This window comes from Oryctolagus cuniculus, chromosome 1 (genome assembly GCF_964237555.1).
Source record: "Oryctolagus cuniculus chromosome 1, mOryCun1.1, whole genome shotgun sequence".
NCBI classification, from domain to species: Eukaryota; Metazoa; Chordata; class Mammalia; order Lagomorpha; family Leporidae; genus Oryctolagus; species Oryctolagus cuniculus.
The window spans coordinates 54,087,162-54,112,269 of NC_091432.1; the positions used below are offsets into that span (position 1 = coordinate 54,087,162).

A 25,108-nucleotide genomic window follows, 5' to 3' on the forward strand; every position below is an offset into this window, starting at 1 on the left:
AAATAAAAAATAAAAAACAAATATAATAATATGTTAATAATGGGGAGCTGGGTGTAGGGTAGATGGGAATTCTTTGCACCTCTTCACAATTTTGGCTTTGTAAATTTAAAACTATTCTGAAAAACAGACGAACAGGCTGGGTCCTTGCCACCCACGTGGGAAGCCTGCACTGAGTCCCCAGCTCTTGACTTTGGCCCAGCCCAGCCCTGGCTCGTTGTGGGCATTTGGGGAGTGAACTAGTGGTTGAGAATTCTCTCAATCTCTCTGTTCTTCTGCATCTTAAATTTTTAAAAGAAAATGAATGGTTAAAATGGTAAATAACAAAGCACATACAAAATCGCCACCACCACATAACAGTGGGAGCCGCCCAAGACCAGAGTCCCAAATATGTGGCCTAATTAACAGTGGGGTTAATTTCCTAAAATCCTTCTGAGTTCAAATGTAGTAAGAAAATGACTCATTACAGGCAGTGAAAGAACCTGCAGTTTGTTGTTTTGTAAAGTGAAGTCATTTTTAGGTCTTCCCGGCCCTCTCATTCTTCCTCCCAAATCTCATCTGCCCCGGAAAGCCCACAGAAGCTCAGGCCGACAGGTTCCCGAGGCTTCCCCAGGCTCCCAGCACCCTGACCAAGCACCTGCGAAGTCTGCTCTAACAGCAGGAGGGAGGGGGAGGGGGAGGGGTCCTGGCTCCTGGGTCTCAGCTCCCAGGACCTTCCTCCCATCAGCCTGCGCGGGAGGAACCTGTGTGCTGCCGGCTCCTGTACAGCACCGCCGCGACAGCAGGGACCTTTCTTCCCGGGGGGAGCAGGCTCCCTGAAGTCTCCGAGGACAGGCCCAGGTCAGAGGGAGGCAAATACTGGCTGTGACTGGACAAGACCATGTCCCTCAAAGTCAGGGCTGGGCATACTTTTTGTTGACTGAAAGCAGCCTCCAGGACTCTAGGAATCCTTTAGAAGCACTAGGAGAATCCCAGGGTCACGCGGAGAGGCTTCCCCTACTTAGAGAAACAACGTCTGACTTGTGCCACACTTACTGTTAGACAGGGCAGCTGACTGCCAGCAAATCGTCACCTGCCGACTCCTGGTCCTCCCTCGGCCTCCTCTCCTCTGGACGCTTCTCACCTCCTTCCCAGCTCCCCGCCCCAACGGGCTGCACCCCTCCCACAATACTCGGCCAGCTCCCTCTACCCACCTCACTTAGCCTAAGTTCTTCTGTGTTGAGATTAACTCATACCCTGCCTACTCCCAGTTCCCAGCATGAGGCCTCTCCTGCGTGGTAGGTGCTCAAGGGGAAACATCCAGGTCCCATCCTGGGACCTGAACAGCCGCTGACTTTAATGAATGCCTCTGGGATCTCAGGCGATGTGCTCACAGCTTGCCGGGTATTAAAGTAGTTCACTGTCGTGACAAAACCACATGTTGTCCCATACGATAAATGTTCATCGTAATCATATTAACGATATGAGTAATATCTTCATTTTCCAAAGAGTTAGAGAAGTCAGCCACATGCCCGAGGTCGTGAGGTCCAAAGTGGCGACCCTGTGATCCTGGGCCCCTTCTCCAGAGCTCACGGGCACACTCGCACAGTCTCCACACACTGCCCCCTCAACCTTCCTTCATCAAGCCCCAAAATGCCAGCATCTGTAAGGGGATCTTAATGCAATACCAACTGAGGAGAGCAGCTTACGTGCCGGGACAAATGCAGCTGGCCGTTACTTCTAAGGCTCGGTGGGCATGACAGAGGCTGGCTGACCCACAGCCTGGCTGCTCCTTACTTCTGGCCTAGTGAGCCCAGGTGACCAAGTGTGTGATCAGGAGCGGCCTTCACCACTGGGTGGGCTGACCCTGGAGACCTGTAGCAACCCTCCTCGCTCTGTCCACTTCTGCCAGGTCACAGCAGCCTTGGGGACCACACGCTGGGGATGGCGGAGCCACAGCAGGAAGCAGCCAGATGCCCTTACAGTATGTGCCGGCACTGGGAGTCAAGGGTTGTCCGTGAGGCAGGAACCACCATGGCCTTAACTAGAGCAGGTGGTTATCAGTGGTGGGCGTGCCCCACTTGGCCTGTGTCAGGAGACATGCCCCCTCCCCACAGTGAGGATGCTGTCACGGGGGTATGAACCCCTCTTACTACCTCTTCATCCATAGGCAAATTTCCAACACCAGTCAGTTCTCTCATTTCCCTTACCTTCCATTAGGGCCTCAATGACCCGGAACAGCTGCTTCAACTAAGACTGCCTAGCCCTCTGCCCAGGCCTGGGCATCCCCACATGCACACCTTTTCCCCTTCTGGGAGAGGTAGAGGAGGCTGTGACAGAGCAGCCAGCTCATTCCCTTGGCAACATCAAATGAGGACAGTAACACCCCGGGCGCTTGGCTCCGGCGGCCCTGGGAGGGGGCCCACGTGTGGTGGTGGGAAGAACAGAGCCCTCTGAATCACTAAGCGCTCCCTGGAACAAGTCACAGACAGCACGGAGTTCCTGTGGGAATGGAGCGGGGCTGCCTCTCACAGCGCTGGTTCCCAGACATGCGCAATGACGTCCATAACCGGCACGCCGCACGCCCGTGACGCCGCCACCTCTGGCAAGGCGGAAACTAGTGCCTTCTCACTTCTCACGTGGAGGCTGAGGGTGGCTCCCTTGCTCCTTAACCAGTAGTGTGCAGAGGTGGGACAGCTAGAGGTTGTGCCCAGGGCCGCCTTAAAGCCACTCCCCTACCTGCATGGTACTGTCCCTCCTGACTCGCTGGGATTGGACTTCCAGGACTGGAGTTCCAGTAACCAAGGAGAGAGGGGATGCTGGGAAAGTGGCCTAGACACCGTGGCACAGTGACCAGGGATAGGATTTCTCCCGATGCCTGCCTATGAGGACAGCCCAGCCCAGGGCCCAGGACCACCGCAGAGCTGCCTCCCCCACCCCCAGCTGTGTCTCCTGGAGCCTGTGTCCCAAACGTCTCCCCGTGGTCAAGAACTGTACCATTTGTTCACCCTTTTTCAGCACCTCCCCTCCCCAAAGGATTTATTGCTCGGCAAAACTTTATTGTTGTTTTCTGATTCGCGAATTTATCAAAAGGAAGATATTCCCCCAAACCTGCGTGAACACAACCATAATTAGATCTCTATTTGCTTTTACTGGAGACAGCAAATGGATTCAGCAAACTCTCCCTTCTTCCCTTTGCAGCCAAGGCTCTCAGAACAGCCGGGCTTGGCAGCGTCCGCTTCCTCACCTCCCACCGCCCTACAGTTCAGTGCCATCTGGTTTCTCCTGCCCCCTCCCCACCCCCAGGCATCTCACCCAACAGCCCTCCTTGCTAAATTCAATCACCACTTATCGGCCGCAGCTTGCCTGGGGTCTCTCCCAGTTTCCAGCCCTCTGCAGTCCGCTCCCCATCTACCTGCCCCTGCAGGGAAGGTTCTGGGCTCCACTCTCACCTTGCTCTCCAGGACCCCTGCCCTCCCACAGCTCAACCCGTGTCTGTGTCGGGATGACTCACAGGGCAGAACCTCCGACGCATCTCACTGCTGCATTCCAGGCCCATGTGTCAACTGCCCATCAGACTTGCCCCTGCTCTCTCACAAGGCCTCCCATGTGGTTTGCTTGCCTGCACCCCACCTGTTCCCCCTCCGGGAGCCCCAAACTCTGTGGCTGGCGCCATCCGCACCAGACTCCGCAGCCAAATCCTTGGCATTGGCCTTCTCAACCTGCAGAGCTGGCCGGACACCAGGTCCTGCCTCTTCCCAAGCCTTGTCTTGGGCCTCCCTTCCTGCCTTGGAGGCTCAGGTCTCCATCCACTCTCACCTGGAACTCTCCAGAGCCCCTCATGGATGCCTTCCCACCTCCAGACTCATCTTCCTCCCATCCCCCCGCCCAGGGACACCTTCACTGGGTCGGGGTCTGCCCCTGCTCAAAACCCTTCCACAGCTGCATGACAATCTGCAGGGCTCTTTCTAAACATCTTGGAAGAACAAAACACCACCCAGTCCTCGCCCACCCCTGCAACCTCTCCTCTCAACGCACTCCTGGCCCTTCGTGCTCAGGACTTACAGAACCACCCGCAGGTCCCTGGTAGACACCACACTGCTCCACACCTCCACCTCGGCGCCTCTACTCCTGCTGGGCCGGGACTCTGGGATGCCGGTCCACACCCTCGTCACTTGGTGAACACCTGCCAGTCCTCAGAGCTGAAACATCCAAGGCCGCACGGTGTCACGGGTCCCAATTTGGACGCCAGAGCCAGGTAGACTGGTTACAGGGCCTGATCCAGCACTCACTCAGGTGTATGAGCAGGGGCGAGTTATCTAACCTCTTTGAACCTCAGTTTGCTCATCCATCAAATGGGGATAATAACAGTCCTGACCCAACGCTGCCTGGTGAGGTAGTATTCTTAGCCACAGTGTTCTTTGAAGCCTTACTTCGGCCTCCCTTGGCCATTTTCCCACACTATGCCCCATGGAGATTGGCAGGATGGCTTCCCACATATCCTTGCAATCCATCTGATTGCAGGCCCACCTGTTTCTGCAACCCAGGAGCCCTCTGAGGCCACAGGCTGCCCATCCTAGCACCTGGCACCGGTGCCTCTGGCTAAACTAGATGTTCAACAACACTGCTTGTCCACAAAGCTGAGTACAGAGTGGCCCACAAAACTCAGACTATGCGCTGGTTGGATTGAGATGGCTCCTAAAGCCTTAAGGCTCCCTAGGCCTCTTGCGCAAGTTCAGACTACCCTCACACACACCCCAGCAGCCCTCTGGGGCCTCCCTGGGCTCAGTTCTCAAAGGCATTTAGGCCTGCTGGGCGGCTCCCTCCATGGGACAGCCTCTCCTAGGCTCACGCTGGGTCTCTCTGCCTGCCTTCCCTCACCCCTCCTCTGAAGCAAAGTCAGTGTCCCACTGTGCTGACTGAAGACCTACTATGAGCGGTGCCCCATAGGAGCTTCTCCATCTATCCAGGAATCAGGCTCAAACAAGCAGTTACTGGCAATCGGGGGCTGCAGCAGACTAGGTTCCAAGACACGTGGGCGAGAGCTGGGAGATGCAGTGCCTGAGAGCCAGAAAGCTGTCATAGAGAAGGTGGGGTTGAATCTTAGGAGGAGCTGGAATGTTCAGGAACAAAAGCCTCCCCACCCCTTATCCGCCCCCCCACCCCGCCCTGCCCCGTGCACTCTTCCAGCTCCAGGAGGCTGTGTCGGAGGCTGCTAAACCTGGCCGTGTGGCAGATTCACCAGGAAGTGCCCCAAAATTCCACGTCCTGGGCCCACTCTGTACAGCCTGAGGCCCAAGAGGAGAAATGTCTCCCATGCCCCAGGGAATTCTGCTGACCACTGGACTGGGGGGCCACTAACCACGTTCAAGTCCATCCATTCTGTTTCCACGCTGCGCCCAGGCTTGCTTGTTCCTGTGACCGCCAGGTGAATGGGATGTCCCTCTCCATCTTCTGAGCAATTATAACACAGGGCTCACACAGGGCAGACACCATGCCAGGGCATTTCACATAGCCTTGAACCCACCTATCTGGTCTGGACCACCAATGCATATGCTTCTCAAGGAAAAAGCCAATGTCTTTTGCTTCTTTTCTATTTCCCAGAGTAGTCACTTCACTTCTGGGTACTCAGTCGAGACTCAATCAATATTTAAGTGTGGGACTTGCTCCCAGCAGGCACTTAATACAGGTTTATCGAATGAATGAGTGTTGACCAGCGAGAATCTATTAGCATGGATGGAACTGCTTCCATTCATACATTTTAAAATTTGAATTGCAAACCTTTACTTTCTTTTTTTTTTTAAATATTTTGATTTATTTGACAGGTAGAGTTACAGACAGTGATAGGGAGAAACAGAGAGAAAGGTCTTCCTTCCGTTGGTTCACGCCCCCCCCCCCAAGATGGCTGCTATGGCCGGTGCACTGTGCCGATCCGAAGCCAGGAGCCAGGTGCTTCCTCCTAGTCTCCCATGCAGGTGCAGGGCCCAAGCACTTGGGCCATCCTCCACTGCCCTCCTGGGCCACAGCAGAGAGCTGGACTGGAAGAGGAGCAACCGGGACTAGAACCCGGTGCCCATATGGGATGCTGGTGCCGCAAGTGGAGAATTAGCCAAGTGAGCCACGGTGCCGGTCTGAAAACCTTTACTTTCAAGATGAATTTCCCTAAAGACAACTGCCTAGGCTCTGTTGTCTATATGGTCAGTAATGTTACTAACAACATAAATTACACCATCCTGGATTACAGTGGCTGACTGGCCTCTACGTGGGAATGTGTCCAGGCTGGGGAAAGGGAGAAGTCTGCCCATTCCTTTTACAAGCTGTCCACGCAGCCAGCAGACCTGTTGGTGCCCCTCATTCTAGCCTCCCAGAAGGGCCTGTAAATCATATCCAGCTTTATGAGCAGCTGTGTACACCTGCATGGGCAGGTGAGCCACACCTGAGTCAGAAAAGACTAAGAAGCTATTCAAAGCCTACCACCATGCCAACAGAGTTGGGAAGCCAGGATCTATGACTTAAACATAAACTCTCCTATGCCACAGAGAAGCCGCACGACAAAGCCAGGACACCCATCAGGAGGCCTGGGGAGACGGGTCCACGCATGGGACACCAAGTCAAGTAGGTGTGGGCTGGCCAGGTGGAGGGAGCCAGCAGAATGGACTAGCCCCTGCTTTCGCCAGAACCAGCATTTGTTGTTGCTGCTGGCCTCTTGGTCTAGGGGTGATGTGGATCGCAGGGCAGCTGGCCCTCCCTGCAGGCCCCAGCCTAGGAGTTACCTTCATCAGGCAACTCCCTTTACACCAAGAACTGAAGGGGCCCCTTCCAGAGGCCATGCACACCCTGGGTAGCCTGTAGGCAGCTCAATCTGCAATCTGCTCGCCTCCTTTAGGCTTCTGCTGGAACGAAGGAGGACTGACTTGTTGGCCACTCGCTGGCTCAAATATTCATTCAACAGATACCGACAGCTCTATGCACTACATGAACACACCTTGGTGGCTCTCGGATACAACCTTAGGAAAACTGGCGGACTAGAAACTGATGGGCAAGACAGCAGTTCTTCCTGTTAGCAGGCTGTGCCCCGAGGGGAGCTGTCTGCCCGTGGAAAACATGCCACCATCGGGAGGCATTCCAGCCGTCTAAGCAGAAGTGAGAGAGAAAGGCAGCTTCTGCACACTCCCGACAGTGCAGAGGAATCGAATTCTCCTGGGAGCCACCTGCCCCCGTGATCTCTAAGTCAGTTAAGGTTCCAGACAGTAGGGACGGAAGGGCCTCTTTGATAACACAGGACTGAACTAGTGTCTGCAATACACTCTGCAGCCGAACCAGCTCCTGAGGAGATTCTTGGCTTGCCAGGTTGTATTTCATCCTCAGAACTGGGCACACCTAGAGCACTGGGCCCAGAAAGTTCTGGAACCTGTGTCTATCGGGTAAGGATGATGAGGCTGGCAGCTGAGCAGAGCACAGGCTGTGTGAGAGGGGGTGGGGGTCTCAGGATGCTGACCGTCCAGGGAGAGTGTTCCCGTGAGCTCTGAGATGCTAGGAGGAGGACTCAAGTCTTGGCACATGGCTGCCTTATTCCGTGGGTCAGATGTCCCTGATTGGACCCAAACTCCAATACCCATGAGCCCCAGAGAGCCGCCCACAGAAGGCGTGATGAAGCCCATGAGTTTCTCATGGTGGTAGGGAGGCGGCCTCCCCCTGTCCCAGCATAATAAATGTGTGTTGGCTGAATAAAGATGCTAGACTCTGCTCTGGGTATTTGAGCTTATACTCTGCAAAACAAGTTCACTAACATAAGCAGCAACTGTCCACAAAAGATTTTCTCTTTCCTTATAAAGATATGAAACTCCGGGGCTATAAATGTGGATTGTTGGCACGGGACCAAGGAGCCTTTGGCTCAAACGCCCTCTTGTTTATAGTCCACTCTTTCCTCCCACAGAGGACAGTTCAGGGTCAGAACTTGGTTTCCACAACCTGCTTCTCAGCGAGCTGGTCATTGAAGAGGGCACACTACGACCAGGAGAAGTATCTGGAAGGCTCTTTCCACCATTCCTCCAAAGAGCACATGTTTTTAAACAATTCTGGAGGCAGGCACTTGGCCTAGTGGTTAAGACCCCACTCAGGGTGCCCTAATGCCATACTGGAGGGCCTGGGTTCAAGTCCCAGCTCCACTCCTTCCAGCTTCTGCTAATGCACACCCGGGGAGGCAGGAAGCAAGGCCCATGTCGAGTCTCTGCCACCTCCCTGGAAGACCCAGAGTGAGTCCCTGGCTCCTAGCTTTGGCTTGGCCCAGGTATCTGGGGAGTGAACCAGCGAATGTGAGATCTCTGTATCTCTCTTCCAAATAAATAAATAAATTCAAAAAATTCTGGCTCATCTACCCGGCAAATAATCTATTTTTACCTTACATATAGCATCCTTAAAAACAGCTATGTGCTTTAATTGGCTTTTATTTTTCATTAGCTTTCTCACCCCACAGCCCCAGCTCCTGCAGAATTATAGTGTGGCCCTGTCTGGAATGCAAAGCAGCCCCTGGAGAGATAGTTTGCACATGAACTCACAAGGGTGTTTGCCATGGGCTTATTTGGCGGGAGGAATCTGAGACATCTTAAATATGAACTGTGGCGCGGCCCATCCCACCCCATTCTCTGCCCCATCGAGAAGCATCTCCACTGGTGCGTGAGACACAAAACATGGAGAGCGGACACAAAGCTGTCTGAAAACACGCCCCTCCCGCCAGCGCCTCTCTCCCTAGAGGAAGGAACTTCAGACGCCCAGAGAGTTCATATCCAGACAACCTTCACTGGTCTCCACTACCGTGCACCATAGTAAGGATTTTACAAAGCCCTTAGCAGCCTGGTTCAAGCCCCTTCCTGGAGCCCCAGCTCATCTCTCAGCTGAATCTTCCGCTCCTGGCACCCTCGGCTCAGAAGAACCCGTATACACCGTTCCTCCTTTCACGGAGGACCCTCTGCCTCATGTCCCATGTCCCATGTCCCATGTCCCCCAGCACCTCCCTAGACCAGTCTTCCCGTGTGCAGCCCGCAGGCTTCCAGAGCACTTGGTGGGTCTCTATGACAACGCACAAATGGCTCAAACTACCCGTGCATGCATCCGTCCTGCTGCCGGGCCAGCCCCCGAGCTCCTAGCAGTAACAGCAGGATGAGGTCTCTCTCCCCATCACGGCCCAAGCCCAGGCCCAGCACCTGGATGTACTGGAGCAAGTGCCTGGTGCCTCAAACAAGGCCTGGAGTGTTTCGGGCCAGCCCTCCTCCTCCAGGCAGAGAGGCTGTGTGAAATACAGAACCCGGAAGGATTCTGGCATCAGACGATTTGTGTTGGAGCCCTGGACCTTGTAAGATACAGGTACCTTAACTAACCTGGGTCTGCCTCAGTTTTGTCCTCGATACAACCAATAGCCACGCCCTCCTCTCAGAGGGACAAACATTGTAATATCTGTAAACCCAATGCCTACCCAATGGCAAAAGTTCAAAATGCATTCTTTGAACTTGGCAGGAAGTATTAAGCTAAATGGGGTCCTATAGTGGCTTCCCTTCTAGGTCACAGGCCGACGACATACTGATGGCATCGCGAGCCTCTAACCCAGGAGCCCCACCCCAAGCAAGGGACTGCACAGGCTGCACCCGGTTGGTGCCCTCAAAACGAGGCCTGCTTAGCAACAAAGCCCATGGGATTTCTTTCTGAATAGCAAACCCACAAGAGGCCCCTGCTGTGGAGGCCTTTACTTCCTATCTTGAATTAATCTTTTACCCCAGGGCACACCATAAAACAGAATAACGCTGACTCAGCACTGATAAGTGCAAGTCCAACAGGCTGCACAGGAGAAGAGGCCACAGCCTTTTGTTGCACCCAAGTTTTATTAGGGCCTTGATAGACAATGAGGTGGGAGTGGTGGAGGCCTGCCAACACCTAAGACGCTCAAGTTCAGGGTCAAAGAGAGAAGGGAGGAGACAACATGATGCCGGGAAAGAACCCCACTGGGAATCAGGAGACGGCTTCCCTCCAAAGGGCACATGTTTTTAAACAATTCTGGAGGCAGGCACTTAGCCTAGTGGTTAAGATCCCACTCAGGGTGCCCTAATGCCATATGCCGCGAGCTTGCTCCACCGGTTTCAGTCTCTGGGCCTCAGTTTCTTCACTCAGAAATGGGAGAGCTGCATTAGATGATCTGTAAGTTCTCTCCATCATTAATACTCAGAGACAAATCCTTAACCTTCCTTAACCCTCCCCATTCGTGGGACAGCTCTCGGGCTCTGCCTGAGCAGGCTTCCACCAAGGCTACAGCCTTCACTGCTTCGGAGTGTGTGTCCAGCCATGGCCACAAAGCCAGGCCAAACTTGCTTAAGCACATGCTTAAGGCCATATCCTCGACCGGCTGCTCAGACAGTTCAACTGAGTCCAGGGCCCTGAGGACACCAAGAACTTGGGTACCCCAACCACCCCCAACCTCACTCCCCTCTTTACCTACCAACTTCCACTCCTTAGATCTCCAAAATACTTTCAAAACATTCGGCTTTCTTCCCATGCTGCTTGGCGGGCAGGCAGTTCTTATCTGCACTGTGGCCTATCTCAGGGTGGGGCGGGGGAGAGGTGGCAAAGCTACAAAGGTCAGGGGGAAAGTGCTTACAGAAGCAAGCTCGGGCCATGTAAGGAGATGGCGGCTGGGAGGTGCTGCCGGCGCTATCACAAGGGCAGACTGAGAAGGGGCCTGAGGACCCCCCCCCCAAGTCTAGGAGGCCCCAAGAAAGAGAAGCCCTCCAGATCTCCCATGGTTTCCTTCCAGTGAAAACTGACAGCAGGTGAAGTTCTACTACTTGCCCAAGGCCATACAGCCAAGCTGTGCACAGCCAACCCTAGATTGGGGGTCTGTGGGGCTCAATGCACTCTGTTTTCCACTCTTCTCTACTGACCTCAAGAGCCTAATGAGCCCAGACTCAGAGAAACATGACCCAAGTGTCCTCTAGGGCAAGAACAGGTCAGCAGATGTCCTGATAAATGCTTCCTCAACCTCGTGGTGTCCCTAGCCGTTGGCCCAAAACCCTGGGGAGTTTAGATGTCAGTGGTCAGGGAGAGATGGGTGTCCCAGTCCCTACAGAACTCTCCATAGCTAAGAAACCCCACACCTATTCCTCAGTCTAGAGAAGGCTGGTGGGGAGGGAGGCAGGGGCAAAACAACAAATTAACTCATTGGGAACCTGACCTGTTTAAACCAAGAATGTTATTTGTGCGCAATTAGACGGGTCATCTAAAGGTTTGTGACCACACACCATAGGCTCTTTCCCTGCCAAGGACCTTTCAAAGATCAACGTTTAACAAATCATCTCCACGTCAGGAGGAGGAAGCTCGAAGTAAAAAATTCAAGGAATTAATTATTCAGTACGCATGACCCAGTTCCCGGAGGTGAGGTGGGTGAGACGCGACACTTCACCGGTTCCTTATCACAGCAAGAAACCCAACTACCTCACAGCAAAGTGTACTTGCTGTTGCCAAAAACGGTCCATTTATGGTAAAGAGAGCCGCCCCCCCCCCCATACACACACACAAGCCAAAGTTCACTCATTCAACAAGTATTTATTAGGCTCCCCATATAGCCAGGCCCTCCAGGGATTTGCTTACGGCTGGACTTTGGTAGAGAGAGAGATGGTGGAATTTATAAATGGGATGCCTGGGCTGTGTCCCAACTCGGCCCTCAGGCAGCTGCACCACCTTGGGCAGGTTATACCCTGACCATGGCACAGTTCTCATCTGTGAAATGGGAGCAAATCCACCTATCAGGTCAGCAAGATGGAACACTCTCTACAGAATGTCAAGGGCAGTGTAAACAGACAGTGCAAACACTAATGACATAACGCGGCATGCTTTCCCTGCCCTAGACAAGTGTGTCATCTGCTAATGTTTTAGAAAACAACCCCAGGTACCTATTTGGCAAGCATCACGTTCTCTGTAATTCAGGCAAATTGTATGTTCCCAGCTGCCAATGGGGATGGAGCTGGCGGTCAGTCCCGGTCGCCCAGTCCATGCGCATGAAGTTACCAGAAAAGGTGAAGGTGACGTGAGCATCGAAGCATGTGGGTCTTGCCGCGACTGAATGAACGAGCCAGGAGAAACCCAAGGCTCAAAGAAGGCAGAAGTCAACTGGACATGCGGTCAGTCAGAAGCAAAAGAAAAATTCATTCGTGCACAAGGGGAGTGAGCCAGCCAGCATGCCCGCCTCTCCGGCTCACACACATTCCCTGACCTGCCAGGATTCGCTGTTCGCTGCCCGGCCCTCCTCTCTAGACGCACTCTGCGGCCTCTGCTTCCGTGGGAAGGGAAGGACCGCCCCTGCAGCCAGGGACTGGCTGGCTCCGTCCCCACACACTAAGAATGGGAGCTGATGGAACAGCTTTGCTGGGCACACCCAGCCCCTTCTCGTCCTGCTGCTCAGGACTCCCAACGCTTGGGTCCTCTGTGCCCAGCAAGCCAGCCTCCCAGTGCCCAGACGCGTCTGCTGGCTGCCTCCAAGCCCCAGCCTCTTGGATAGGGCCCTGGTGCTCTTCCCTCACCCACCCACCCAAGCCCTTTCAAAGCCATGCACCGCGCACCACTGGGGAAGTGGGAAACAGGTGTGTTTGGCTCTGTGTTCCGTAGCTCTGAGCACCCCGCAGGTTCTTCCCTCCCACCAATGCCAACGGATGATCTCCAAGTGTTCACTGAGTGCCGTGTACAGAAGGGAGGCGCAGGGAGTGGAAAGAATGTGACACCGGTATCCAGTCCAGGCCCTGTGCTCCAGTTCTCCATTTGACGCCAGTTAGTTCTACCTCCTTGAGAAAGTGGCTTCGGGCTAGGCCTCAGTTTCCCTATTTGGTAATGAGAGGCTTGCTTTAAATAGCTGCTCTAATTATAAAGTTTGGCATTAGAGAAACCAGACGAGCCTGGGACACCGAAGACAAGAGCCCTGGTCCCGATTAGCCGACAGCCTTGGGCGGGTTATCCGACTGCTTAGATTCCAGTCTCGATGTCTGTGAAATAGGCGAGGATGAGTAGCCCTCCTAGGGTACAAGGCTCTCACGAGACACTGTCTGCCGTGGAACTCCGAGGACGGAAGCCCTCACCCAACCCTGGAGTTGGGACTCCTGGAGTCAACAGACAGTGGCTGGCTGTGTGCAGTGAAGCTGGGACCGTGGGGCTGGCCCAACCCAGTCTGGAAGGCTGGTGCGTAGGTGCTCACCCTCAAGGCTCCCAGGCAAGGAGGCAAACCCCAGCTCAGCCTGTGACGCACCTGATGGCCAAACAGGGCTCTTCAGGACTGCAGGGGGGGCTCAAGGCATTGACTTGGCTGGGGCAAGTCGGGGAAGCTCTCCGAGGGAGCAGCAAGTGGGTCCCAGGCATGGTGAGCTGTTGCAGCACTGTAGGACTGCAGCCAGGGCAGCCAGGAGAGGCAGATTGCGAGGCTGGACTGCAAGGGGAAGGCCTCGAAGGCCGACGGGAGAGGTTCGGTCAGGCCAGTCGGAAGAGGGCTTCCCTGGTACACTGCAGGGGACGTGGAGAGGGGAGCCAGGGGAGCCAGGCGAGCCCTGGGAGGGCTCTGCCAATCATCTGCGAGGGGGACTGTGCAGAGATGGGGCTGTCACGGTCTGCTGCCTCCACTGAGCCTTTGAGGAACCAGGCCTTCAGGGACCTCTCGGCTACAGAAAGATCTAGACAGATTTGTGCTCTTCAGAACGGAGCCCAAGCAGGGGAAGACACTGCCACCACATTTTAAACCTTGGACCAAATCAGTCTAGGGCGCTCTGAAGTCGCTCCCTGCACCTGCCCAGGTTCTATCTGCACAGACCTGCACAGCCAAGGCACCTGTCGCATCCTCTGAGAGGAGCCAATGGCCTCGTCTTGGGCAAGAGGGTGCAGAGTTCCCACCCACCCAAACGGCACCCGACTGCATGGGTCTTTGTTCTCCCCAGATGAGTCTCGGGGTCACGCCCTGTCTCCTCTGACGGCGTGGGAAGGCAACCTCGGAGGTCATCAGCAGGCAGAGAGGACCGGGCAGGGAAACGCAGGTCACTGTTTCTTTAAATGGTATTCCACACACTTGGGCTTGGAGAAAGAGTCCAAGTGCTCCCACACATTCCCCAGCCCCAAACCAGTCCCCCAAGGGCTCCTTGGTGGTGTGACAGAGATCCCCCACTGGGACTTACCGCTTTCTCAGGCCTCACATCAGCTAACGTCTTCTTCCAGGACAAGCCGCCCAGGTTGCCATGTTCCTTTAAAAAACAAGAGCCCAACAAGGAATGTCAGTTGCATGGTCCTGCACACCAGCTCCTGTCTCCCTCCCTCCAGGAAGTCACACAAGCTGGTGCACTTGGCCCTGGAGTGACACTTTACCCAGCCATGGGAACGCACACAGGTGTTTCTCTGTGTGCTCCACGAGTTTGGCATGTGACAAAAGCAATACTGAGAGTGCCTAACAAATGTTCTTGTGTGCCACTGTCTGGGTAAGAGCTTCTCTATCTCAACACAAAGACTTTGCTGAGAGAGGGAGAAGGATTTGGGAAAGAATGCTGTGTTAGCTGCTTTCTAAAACGCAGAAAGTGCTAGAATGTCTAAGCTCGCAACAGAATGAAAGGAAACCATCAGCTGGTGTGAGACTTGATAACAAGTCACAAAGGCAAAAGCAGTCATCCTACCAAATACAAAATTAAGTGGGAAGTAATAAAAAGGGGCTGGCGTTGTGGCATAGCAGACAAAGCCACAGACTGCGATGCCGGCATCCCATATGGGCACTGGTTCATTTCCCGGCTGCTCCACTTCCAATCCAGCTCCCTGCGAATGCACCTGGGAAAGCAGCAGAAGATGACCCAAGTGTCTGGGCCCCTGCCACCCATGTGGGAGACCCAGATGAAGCTCCTGGCTCTGGTCCAACTCAGCTCTGGCCATTGCGGCTATCTGGGGAGTGAACCAGTGAATGGAAGACCTCACCCTGTCTCTGTCTCTCTAACTCTGACTTTCAAATAAATAAAACAAAAAGCAAGCCATCTGATCACGTTTAGGTTGGGTTTCCTAAACAAATTACTATCCTGGCTTCCAATGACCACTCACGTTATTTAGTTACATCCTTCTGCTTCTAAAAAAAAAAAAAAAAAAAAGACGCTTCTACAACTTGTTTGGAAAATGGAGCCTAAAGCTACAAAATATTTGTAATAACTTTCTTCCACATTCAAAAAACAATCTAAACATCTGCGTGGTAGACTCAAGAGGACAAAAGCTAACATAGATGTGAGATTTTGGATCCCAAGAGGCAATTTCCTTACTAGCTGCTTGTACACGCATGTACACACACACACACACACACAGGGCTGCTTGCACACATGTGCACATACACACGGAGCTGCTTGTGCACATGTGTGTGAGCACACACACACTGATATACAGAAAAGCTACTGTTAGGAAGAGGCTCACCGTCCAGAAGCCTTGGCCATGAACGGAACAGCACCTGCTGTTTGTTGAGCACTGGCCAGGCATGGACTCAGTGCTGCTGGGACGAGACGTGCGTTACTTCAGTGACTCTGCACACACAAGAAACCGAGCCTGGGGGAACAGACCATGCCAGCCAGCCAATACCACAGAGCACAGGATGATCAAGCCAGGACTGGCTGACCAGCACTCCAGGGCCTTTCCTCCAAGCTGGGGTGAGAGGTGTCCCGAACACCGAGCCCTGGTGCAGCCAGTGGAGGAGGAGGGGGAAGGGAGCACACACCCCGTGAGCCTGGCAAGCTCCAAGGGCAGCCACCTGGGCAGAAGCTGCAGTCACGCCCGTCATTGTCATCACCAAGCCCACACCTCTCGGGGCCCATCCCAGCCCACAAACAGGCCGGCACGCCCGGGCCGCATTCTGTGGCCTGAGCTATAGGCTCTGTGCTGCTGCCTCAAGTCAGGAGCCAGAGAGGCTGGAGGCCTCCGGCTTCCCTCAAGAAGCTTCCAGCAACAGTGTGGGTGGGGAGCGGGATCCCACTGTGGGTCCAACCAGACGCCCGGGACCTCCCCGTGTGCCCTCAGTCTCAGGCACAGAAGATCCTCCCCATGCTGGGCCACAACTGAGGCTGAGAGACAGGGCGGGGTCGGGGGGAGCACTAAAGTTCTGCCTGGGTGGTGTTCACGATGGGACAGAGGTGGGCGCGACCAGGCCAGGCCACGAGGGCTGACCGCAGGGAAGATGCCCGCAGACACTGAGCACGCTGTGACCTGGCCGCTCGGAGGGCCAGCTCACCCTGTCTGACCACCCCCATAATGCCACTGAGCCGGAAGCTCCCGGAGCCCAGCACCCCTACCCCTTCCCTCACAAGGTTTTAGGCTCCTCCTCCGTAAAGCGAGGAGTTTCATGTCAGGAGTGGCTTCGTCACTGAGGACGCCTCCCAGCTGCCACCCTCCACGGACCCCGACTTGTAGGGACACCCACAAAATGACTCAGTTGTGAGAAGGCCAGGGAGGGGTTCTCCCATCCACAGACCACCCTGGCTGGGCACAGCCTCAGATACTCCTGCCAGCAGCCCTGGGAGCCAACGTGTGCAGCAGTGTGCTCCAGTGGAGAAACTGAGGCCTGGCACAGACAAGTGCCGCGCCCAGGGCCTCATCAGCCCTAACCACAGCAGCCCTGAGCCTGCCGGGGGGCCGGCCCAAGCCCACGCTCAGGCTTGTTGCCTGACACAAGGCTTCCCTTTGTGAGCCAGCACAGCGACACCACCACCTCTCGTCACCCTTGCAACCACGCCAGTCCCCAGCCGAGAAGCAGAGATGGCCTCCTGGATGCAAGACATGCGAAACGCTCAAGGCGGCGGGACTTGAGCGGGCAGTGTGGGGCTGCCTCTGTGATGTGCTCCAAGCTTTGCAGTGCCCCAGGGAAGGCAGCTGGACAGAGCCTGGCACTCGCTAGACACTCCGAAGAGCTGGTGAGAGAAGGAATGAGTGAATCCTGAGCTGTGGTGCACAGAGAGATTGGGCCAGGATCACCCAGTGCCATCAGCAGGAGACACACCAAGGCCAGCTGGAAGCAGCCCGCATGCCAGATGGGGGGCAAAGACCTGCAAGCTGAGCCAGGTGGGCTCCTGCCCCAACCTCTGATAGACTGAGGGGAACATCGGAAGGCAGAGCCACCCCGTGAGGGAGTGAACAGCTGCCATCAGCCACGCCAGCTCCCTACCCCAGCTCTGGGAGGCCCAGGGCACAGCACATCATCTCTGCGAGCCTCAGTTTCTTACGTAGAACTGGGGACACTGTGAGATAATGCCGTGGAGGACTTAGCTCCTACCATGTGTGCACAGAGGGCCGGAGGGGACACCTTTTGTTGCGTCTGCATTGCAGTGGGTGGGGGAGAGCACATCTGGAATCCTCTGCTTGGGTTCAAACCAGCTCTCCCCCTAAGCAGCTATGTGGCCTTGGGCAAACTGCTTAACTTCTCTGGGCCTTAGCTTCCTGGTAGGTAAATGGGGTTGATGGTGAAGATTAAATGACTTACGCAAACAAAGGGCTAAGAATAATGTTTGGCGCAAAGTAAGCACTTCACAGAAGTTGAGTTCGATTTATTCTAGCATCCTTCTCCCTCGGCTTCCACCTGGTTCCCTGCCCCCTCTGCAGCCAAAAAGGTGGGCATGGGACTCAGGGTGGGCCCACGAGAGTGTCTTTCCTCCTTGGTCATATGCATGGATGCGAAGAGTATGTGTGTGCTCCAAGCTCGGCCAAGATCCAGTCCAAAAAGTCCCGGGGAAGGCCTGGTCCTCTCGTGTCAGGTGTAGGACTGGGCAGGGTGTTTGGGAGTGGGGAGCTGGCAGGAGTCAGCTAGGATCTGCCTGCCGCCCTTAAAACACTGCAGATCCCCCATTCTCTTTGGGGGACTGGGTTCTTGGTGCTTCCCTTATGACTTCCTGACACCCCCGGTGTTGCATGAGCTTACTCAGGTTTGGATCCTGTCCCTGGAAACCTACAGAGTCCCAACTAACAACAGCACTCAACCCATGTCTGCTTTATCACCACGCAATCCCACGCAGGAAGAAGAGCCAGCTGTGTGCGCTCCGTGAGCCCCAGGCAGCCAGGGAGAAGCAGACACGTGCAGGGAGATGCCAAGGCAAGCCCCTGGAGGCGGGCCCTGCCCAGGGGAGGAAGATGCTGAAATCCTGAAACCAGGACAGTGAGCGAGGAGCCTGGTGCTGCGGTCTGGGACCAGGGCCTCCTGGTCATGCACATGGGAAGGGGAAGAAGAGAAAGAAGGAAGCTGGGTTGCTTTTCATTGACTTCAAAGTCATGCCAAAAAAAAAAAGTCAACAACAACCCAGAGGCTTTTCAGAGGAGGAAGTAAGAGAGGGGGAGGTTAAGGAGAGAGGTTAAGGGAGAGGAAGTCCTTATTGGGACACATGCACAGGCCATGCCCCGTGGGTCACACTGTCCTGTCGGCATGATTTTTTTCTAAGCTTCAGCCCAGCCCGGTGAGGTTTGAGCTGGCTGATGGTTCACACCATTTTGCAGGCAAAGAAACTGAGGCTCAGGGAGATGGACGAACTCGCCATGGTTAGATTGCTAGTGCCTCCTGCCTGTTTTATCTGATGAGCTGCCCCCTCTGTCCTCAGATTCACCAGCCTAGGGGGCTCCTCCCCATATCTGTAACACCTGGGCATGCACCCACAGAAGGGTGAAGCCAATGGCCTGCTGCTCCCTCATTCAGAGCCAGGCTGCCTGGAGGCAGAGACAGTACCCCACGTGCCTCCGCGGGCCAGTTTCCTTCTCAAGCCGCAGCCTCTGTATGGCGCAGAGCGGCCGTGGAGTGGCGGCACCACAGCATGTGCCTGTGGGAATCCCATGGGGGAGTTCTTGGCTTTGTTTTTGTTTTTTTATTTCTCAGTCACCTGTCCCAAGAGAGTCTGACTTAACAGGTACGACTCCAGGGCCCTTTGGAGCAGTGGACTAAACAATGTTATCCTCCGTCCATCTCGTCTGCGTCTGCTCGCTGCCTTCTGGGCCAGCCAAAGATGACCATTCCTCCACCTTCCAGGAGCATTCACTCCCTCTAGGACAAACAGCCCCACTGTCAGCAGTTGATCTGAGACAGAACACAAAAAAAGACAGAGAAAGACAAAGAAGTCCCTGGCCTGGGATTCCAGCTAAGAGCCGCAGAGCACTGACCACGTCCCTGTCTCGTGTCTCACTAGCCAGGAGGTACCCAGGCAGGCACCGTCCCCGGCAGGGCCCAGGGAGCCTGGCGCCGAGCACATCGCAGTGGAGCGAGGACCATGCAGACAGAGCCCCCATGGGCACACATGGAGACACAGCCAGGGACGGAAGCCCCAGTTGCCAGCATCTGCCGGAGAATTCAACTAGAAACCAAGACCTGGGATGAGATGAAAATGAGAAGAGCAAGAGGAGCAGCCCCTGCTGGGCTGTCCCCGGGAAGGGTCAGCAGTCAGCTGTCTAAGCGAATGGGGCCGCATCCTCTGACCTGCCCGGCGCATGCACCGGCCCCAGGGCCCGCCTGCTGGCCAACAGCAGTGCAGGCGGTGGCTGCCCCAGACCTGGGGACTACCCAGGCAGGTATTTCCCTTACTTTTCTTTTTCTCTTCATGGCTTTATTCTCTGCTATTTAAAAATGAAAGGGAACTGGCTGATTTCCCTCAGGGCACAGTGTGGGTTGGCTGGCACTGGCTAGGCGAGACCTGGTGCCACACAGCGGCCCCTGCCTGGTGTGGGAGTGCTGTGCAGTTGACAGGCAGGGCCCATGAGCAACGGGGTGGATGCTAGGGGCTTCCATGTCCTGCCCCCTCACCCACCTGGTTTCCTTTATACCAGCCAGGAGAGCGTATTCAGTAAGTATCAGCTGAGTGCCCTGGCTGGACTGTGAAGAACACCAAAGAGCATGGGAGACGCAGAGGCAGGGCAGGAAGGGTGCCGGGTCAAGGCCAGCCAGGAACCCCAGCCTTGTTGCCTGCCTGCCTGTCTTCCTAGCTCCAGCGCCCTTTAGAGGAGGCTGTCTGCCTTAGCAAGCGAGGCTGGGGGTGGAGGAGGAGGACCCACAGCCAAGACTGCAAACTAGCATATGTCACCATCTGCCTGCAGAGAGCTTTGCGTGGATGGTCAACAAGTTCTGGGTGAGCAACGCGAGGCTCAGAGAACCCAAGGCCCCTGCCCAGGGCCTCACCACACAAAGTAGGCAGCAGAGCTAGAATGCACACCCCGGCCAGGCGGACTGCAGGGGCCAGCCTCTACTCCACGGCCTGGGAGCTGGCAGATGCCCAAAACACATCTCTGCCTTCCCCTCAGGAAACAGACACGGCCAGGAGAAGGCTCTGGAAGCTGGGGAGTGCCTCACTGGGCCAGGAGGCACATGGCCCAGAGACTTGAGGAGGATTTTCTCAAAGTGTGCAGGGCAAGGCTGCAGGGACGATGCCGAAGGCAAGGCTACAGACAGCTGGGGGCTGCGCTGAGAAGGGCAGCGGAGACTGGCCAGGCTGGAGGCAGAGAGAAAAGGGGGCTGGCCTGCATGGGGCATGGGCAGCCTGAGCCATTCCCTGGGGTCATTCTATCTGGGACTTGCCTCACCTGCTCCTCAGACCCTCACCCCGCTGCATCTGCTCCTGCATCACACATCAATCACAGAGTGCAAGAAGAGGGCCAGTAACTTCTCTCTCCCCTTAGCAGGCGGGGAACTGACTGGAGCAGCAGGGGTCTTTGCCGGCTTCCAGCCTGCACTGTGCTGCCCACCTGCCAGACCCAAGTGCTGACCCGATCTCTGAGAAGGCTGCGCGTGCACACAGAAGTGAACTGCAGACTGCAGGGCCACAGGAACGGCTGCCTGGCGCTTGATCAGCCTGGAGGAAAGGTGTCCTGGGTTTCATACCAGCTTAGCTAGAAGGCATACCTGCTTGTCTGCAAAACACCCAGGCAGGCACGCACACAGGGTTTCCCCAGCACCCACACAGCCTCTGCTTCAGCCCCCCAGAGCCCCTCTGTGCTCCACACACGGTTCTGGGCCCTGTACCTCAACACCTCTTCCCAGGTACAGAAGGGAACCCATCATGCCTCCTCCACTGCCAACTGCAGGTGCCTCAGCGCACCTGTCAGCACCATGTATACTCCGATCCATAAATGCTCACCCCACTCTCTCTACTCCCCGTCAAGCCCCCAGTACTGAGTCCCGGCCCAGACCCCAGGGCAAATGGGATTGACAGCTTGAGCAACCATCATCATCAGCTCAGCGCTAAGCTCAGGCTGTTTTGTTGGGAAGTAACAGACCTGGACGAGACAGGTGGTTGTAAGCAAAAGTGTATAAAGCTCTCCTGGTCTCACGGCTTCTCCCGACTCTTTTTAGGAAAGGGGCTAAAGGGGGCAGGGGGTAAGCTGAGCTCCAGACCAAGGCTTCCTGGGACGGGCAGGAGCACCCATTTCCTCCCTTTCCACCTGCGATTCTCTGACCAAATTACGTAACATGCTTGGCAACCTGTGAAGTGTGCTTAGAGATACCAGATGTCTGCCCCACCCTGCAGAGGGGTGTCACCAGGTCAGGGCCAGTGGCTTAAGGGGAGCAGGAGAGCCAGACTCCCACTTTGGCTGGCAAACCTCCGCATGTCCAGGAATGTCAAAAACAAACAGAGATCTAATCACAGTCCAGCGAAGGGGAGAGTGACAGTCACATCTCTTATGGCAGGTATGTCAGTGTCACAGCAACAATCCTGCAGAGAGGACGGTGCTTTCTCCTGGCTGCAGAGGGAGTTTCGATGATAACACGGTAACGCGATGATCACTGACATCAGAACGCTGGCGTGTGCTATGCGCCAGGCACTAGGTGCTTATAAGCCTTTTCTCATTCAGTTCTCATGACGGCCCTGCGGAGTGGGTTCACAGATGACAAAACTGGGACACAAAGAAACTGACTCCCACCTTGGCCTTCCATGGCTGGCAAGGGGTGAAGCCTGAATTTCAACCCATCATGCTCTGTTGCATCAGCACAGGGAGGGACGGGCCAGCCGAGACGGGTCTCGGATCTCAGACAAACTCTCTCTGTGGCTGGAAGGCTCTGATAAGGCTGCAGGGCTGGCAGTGAGAGGAGGCACTGACTCACCCATGGGCAGCTTCTAACTCCTGGCCCAGCTCAGGCATATACACCACACACACACACCACTGCTCTTGGAAGTCAGTCCCACCTCTGTCCACCCTGAGGCTCCCTGTAGGCACTCACAATCAAAGCAGACTGATGTGAGAAGCTAGAGATCAAGGTCCACACTTACAACACAGACCATTCACGGGACAGCCCTGGCTCTGCCCTCTCTGGCTACATGACCTTGGCAGAGCTTAGTCTCTCTGAGCCACGGCTTCCGCACCTGTAGGATGAGGTTAACGCTGATTATCCCGCAGCACGTCTGGTGTAGCACCTAGCGTGCCGTAGGCTGGATGAACACGGATGAATGGGAAGACACAAGACACATGACAATATCAAGTGCTAATGGTAGTAGCTCTAGCTACCACTCGTCTGCCACTAAGCTAAGTCCATGACCTCATTAATCCTGAAAAAGCATCATTATTTTCTTCACTTGACTTAGCTATGGGACAAGAAAGGATGGGCCCACCACATTCCTTATCTTCACACATAGAACGTTTGCATGGAAAAAGAGAGGGTCCAGGAAGGTAGTATTTGCTAGGCACTCGCTGGGACCCTGGGCCCGAGCCTTGCTCCCTGTTCTGAAGCAAACCCACTCAGCTTCCCACTCTGCCTCTCTCCCTTGCATCTGTCCTAGACTCACCCACCCAGCCTCCTCCCTCCCACCCATGCCCTTCCCCAGTCCTCCCGGCCTTTATGCCCAGTCCAGATGCAGTCTTCCTTCTCCTACGTACCCGTCTGCTCTTCACCTACCCTGCGAGATCCACATCCAATGCCTCCTCCTCCTCTGCCAGGAAGCCTTCCGGGCCTTTTCCAGCCCATACAGAACACTCCCCACACCCACTGCAGGCTCCTCCAGTCATACGGACGTTAGTCATGAACCTGTGACTCGCTTTCTATGACTGAACCGAATGGTTAGCAAGACCTCCTGGTTAATTTTTTGACACAAGGATGACTGTGTCTTGCTTTCCCAAGTACAGGCTGTTTCCTTTGGGAGAAGAGGCCGAGCCTCATCCATCTGTCATGCCCACAACAAAGGGTCATAAGCACACAGTAGGTGCTGGATAAATGCTCCTCAATCAACTTACCAAGATTAAACAAGTCACCCTCCCCATCAGCTCACTTCCTGTTACAGGTACCCGGCCTGGCCTCTCGCAGTACCGGTGGCTTTTCTTCACAGCCTGCCCTGAGCCTGGATCTCTGCAAACCTCACCATGGACCCATAAGCTCCCCCCATATCCTGCACTGGGCACCCCCGATGATGTGTGAAGCACCACAGATCTGGAAAAGGCAGGCACACAGTTCTCCCAGGCAAACACAAACATTCAGAGCAGTCCAAGGTCCTCAGGTACTGGGGCTCACTGGAGGAACCATCTCCAGTGTAAATTTTAAGTGTTCACAGAAGAAAACCGACACATGAGGCTCGGGTGCACCTGCTGAACACCGACACTCAGTAAACTGGGATTACAGCAAATGGCAGTGAAACCTGAGGTTACTTCGGGCCTCTGGAGAGACCAGGGCCAGGAAGCAGGGAGGAGGTGCTACTTCTTGCAGCCCCTCCCAGTATGGGCTGGGCCTCAGGGGTCACCCTGCCCCTATTCCTCTCTGCAGGTTGAGTAAGCTGGGAGCAGCCTGCTTTACACCTGAGGCCCAGGTGAGTAGGAAGTGGCAGAGCCTGACTAGGCAGCCCAGTCACACTCATTCTGCATGGCCTCCCTCACCAGCTCTAAGTCAGCCAATCAGGATCAGTAGATCACCTGTGATTTAAAAAAAAACTTGACCAGGAAATACACTCTGGGTTCCTAAGCCAAAAAACACGGAAGTACCTAGAAATTTCCCTCCTCCGCCTGGCCCTGTCTACCCAGCGTTCCCCACTCTGAACCAGGTAGCTGCTGTTATCAGTCGCTGCACTCATTCTAGACAGCGCCTGTGCATAAACAGCCAAACAGTGGTACAAGCGTGCACCCCTGCTCCTGTAAGGGATGCAGCCTACACCCACTTCTGAGCCCAGCCTTCATCATTTAAAGGAGCAGACTTGGAATAGAGCTGGATGACAGAGGAGCTCTGTGCAATCAGCAAAGGTGGTCATCTGGGTGAAGAGCCCACGAAACAAAGAGCAATCCATGTCCTGGGGTGCATGGCGGCAGGAACTGAGGCACAGTCACGTGGAAACACACCCCACTGGGCCGGTGACTGCCACCGGTCCCTGAGCTGGGGTGGGGCGGGACAGCCCCACAGTCCCTGACGGTGCTGGGAGCCCAGAGATGGGAATCACATCTTCCAGGAGAGAGAGGAAGCAACCATGGCAACGGACTGACCTCATTCCCCACTTCCCACGACAGAGCTGGGATGGGTTAGCAGCCAGGAGGACACAGGAACCGAGGAGGGAAAACAGTCCTTTCCTGTGCACTCTGCAAGACGCAGAGGGGGAAGCTGGCGCCTGAGACTCTAACGGTTGAGAAAGAGGAGGGCTCCAGACCTGAGCTGGAGGAGGTAAAGGACTCGGGTCAGAAATGCAATTCCAGCTGTAGCTGAGGAAAAAGGCAGCGAGCACATGGAGGGGCGCTGAGACTCAACCAGTGTAGGGCGGAGACGGAGTCCGCCATGGAGTGGGAGCTCAGCCGCTGTGATCTCTCTGGGTGACCCCACCCTTTTTTTTTTTTTTTTTTTTTTTTTTTGACAGGCAGAGTGGGCAGTGAGAGAGAGAGACAGAAAGAAAGGTCTTCCTTTGCCGTTGGTTCACCCTCCAATGGCCGCCGCGGTCGGTGTGCTGCAGCCGGCGCACCGCGCTGATCCGAAGGCAGGAACCAGGTGCTTCTCCTGGTCTCCCATGGGGTGCAGGGCCCAAGCACCTGGGCCATCCTCCACTGCACTCCCTGGCCACAGCAGAGAGCTGGCCTGGAAGAGGGGCAACCGGGACAGAATCCGGCGCCCCAACTGGGACTAGAACCCGGTGTGCCGGCTATGCAAGGCGGAGGATTAGCCTAGTGAGCCGCGGCGCCG

At 55.3% G+C, this 25,108-nt stretch overlaps 1 protein-coding gene across 14 annotated transcripts in view; it reads right to left on the reverse strand.

The window, feature by feature from the left end:
• The window catches only part of MICAL2 (microtubule associated monooxygenase, calponin and LIM domain containing 2), a 226,177-nt gene that overhangs the window by 188,775 nt on the left and 12,294 nt on the right, over window positions 1–25,108 (reverse strand). For all 14 annotated transcript variants that reach the window (XR_007911288.2, XM_070073245.1, XM_070073243.1 and 11 more), the window contains exon 2: window positions 14,169–14,234. The gene's annotated coding sequence lies outside the window, so the exon portion shown is untranslated. The remainder of the gene's footprint in view (window positions 1–14,168; window positions 14,235–25,108) is intronic.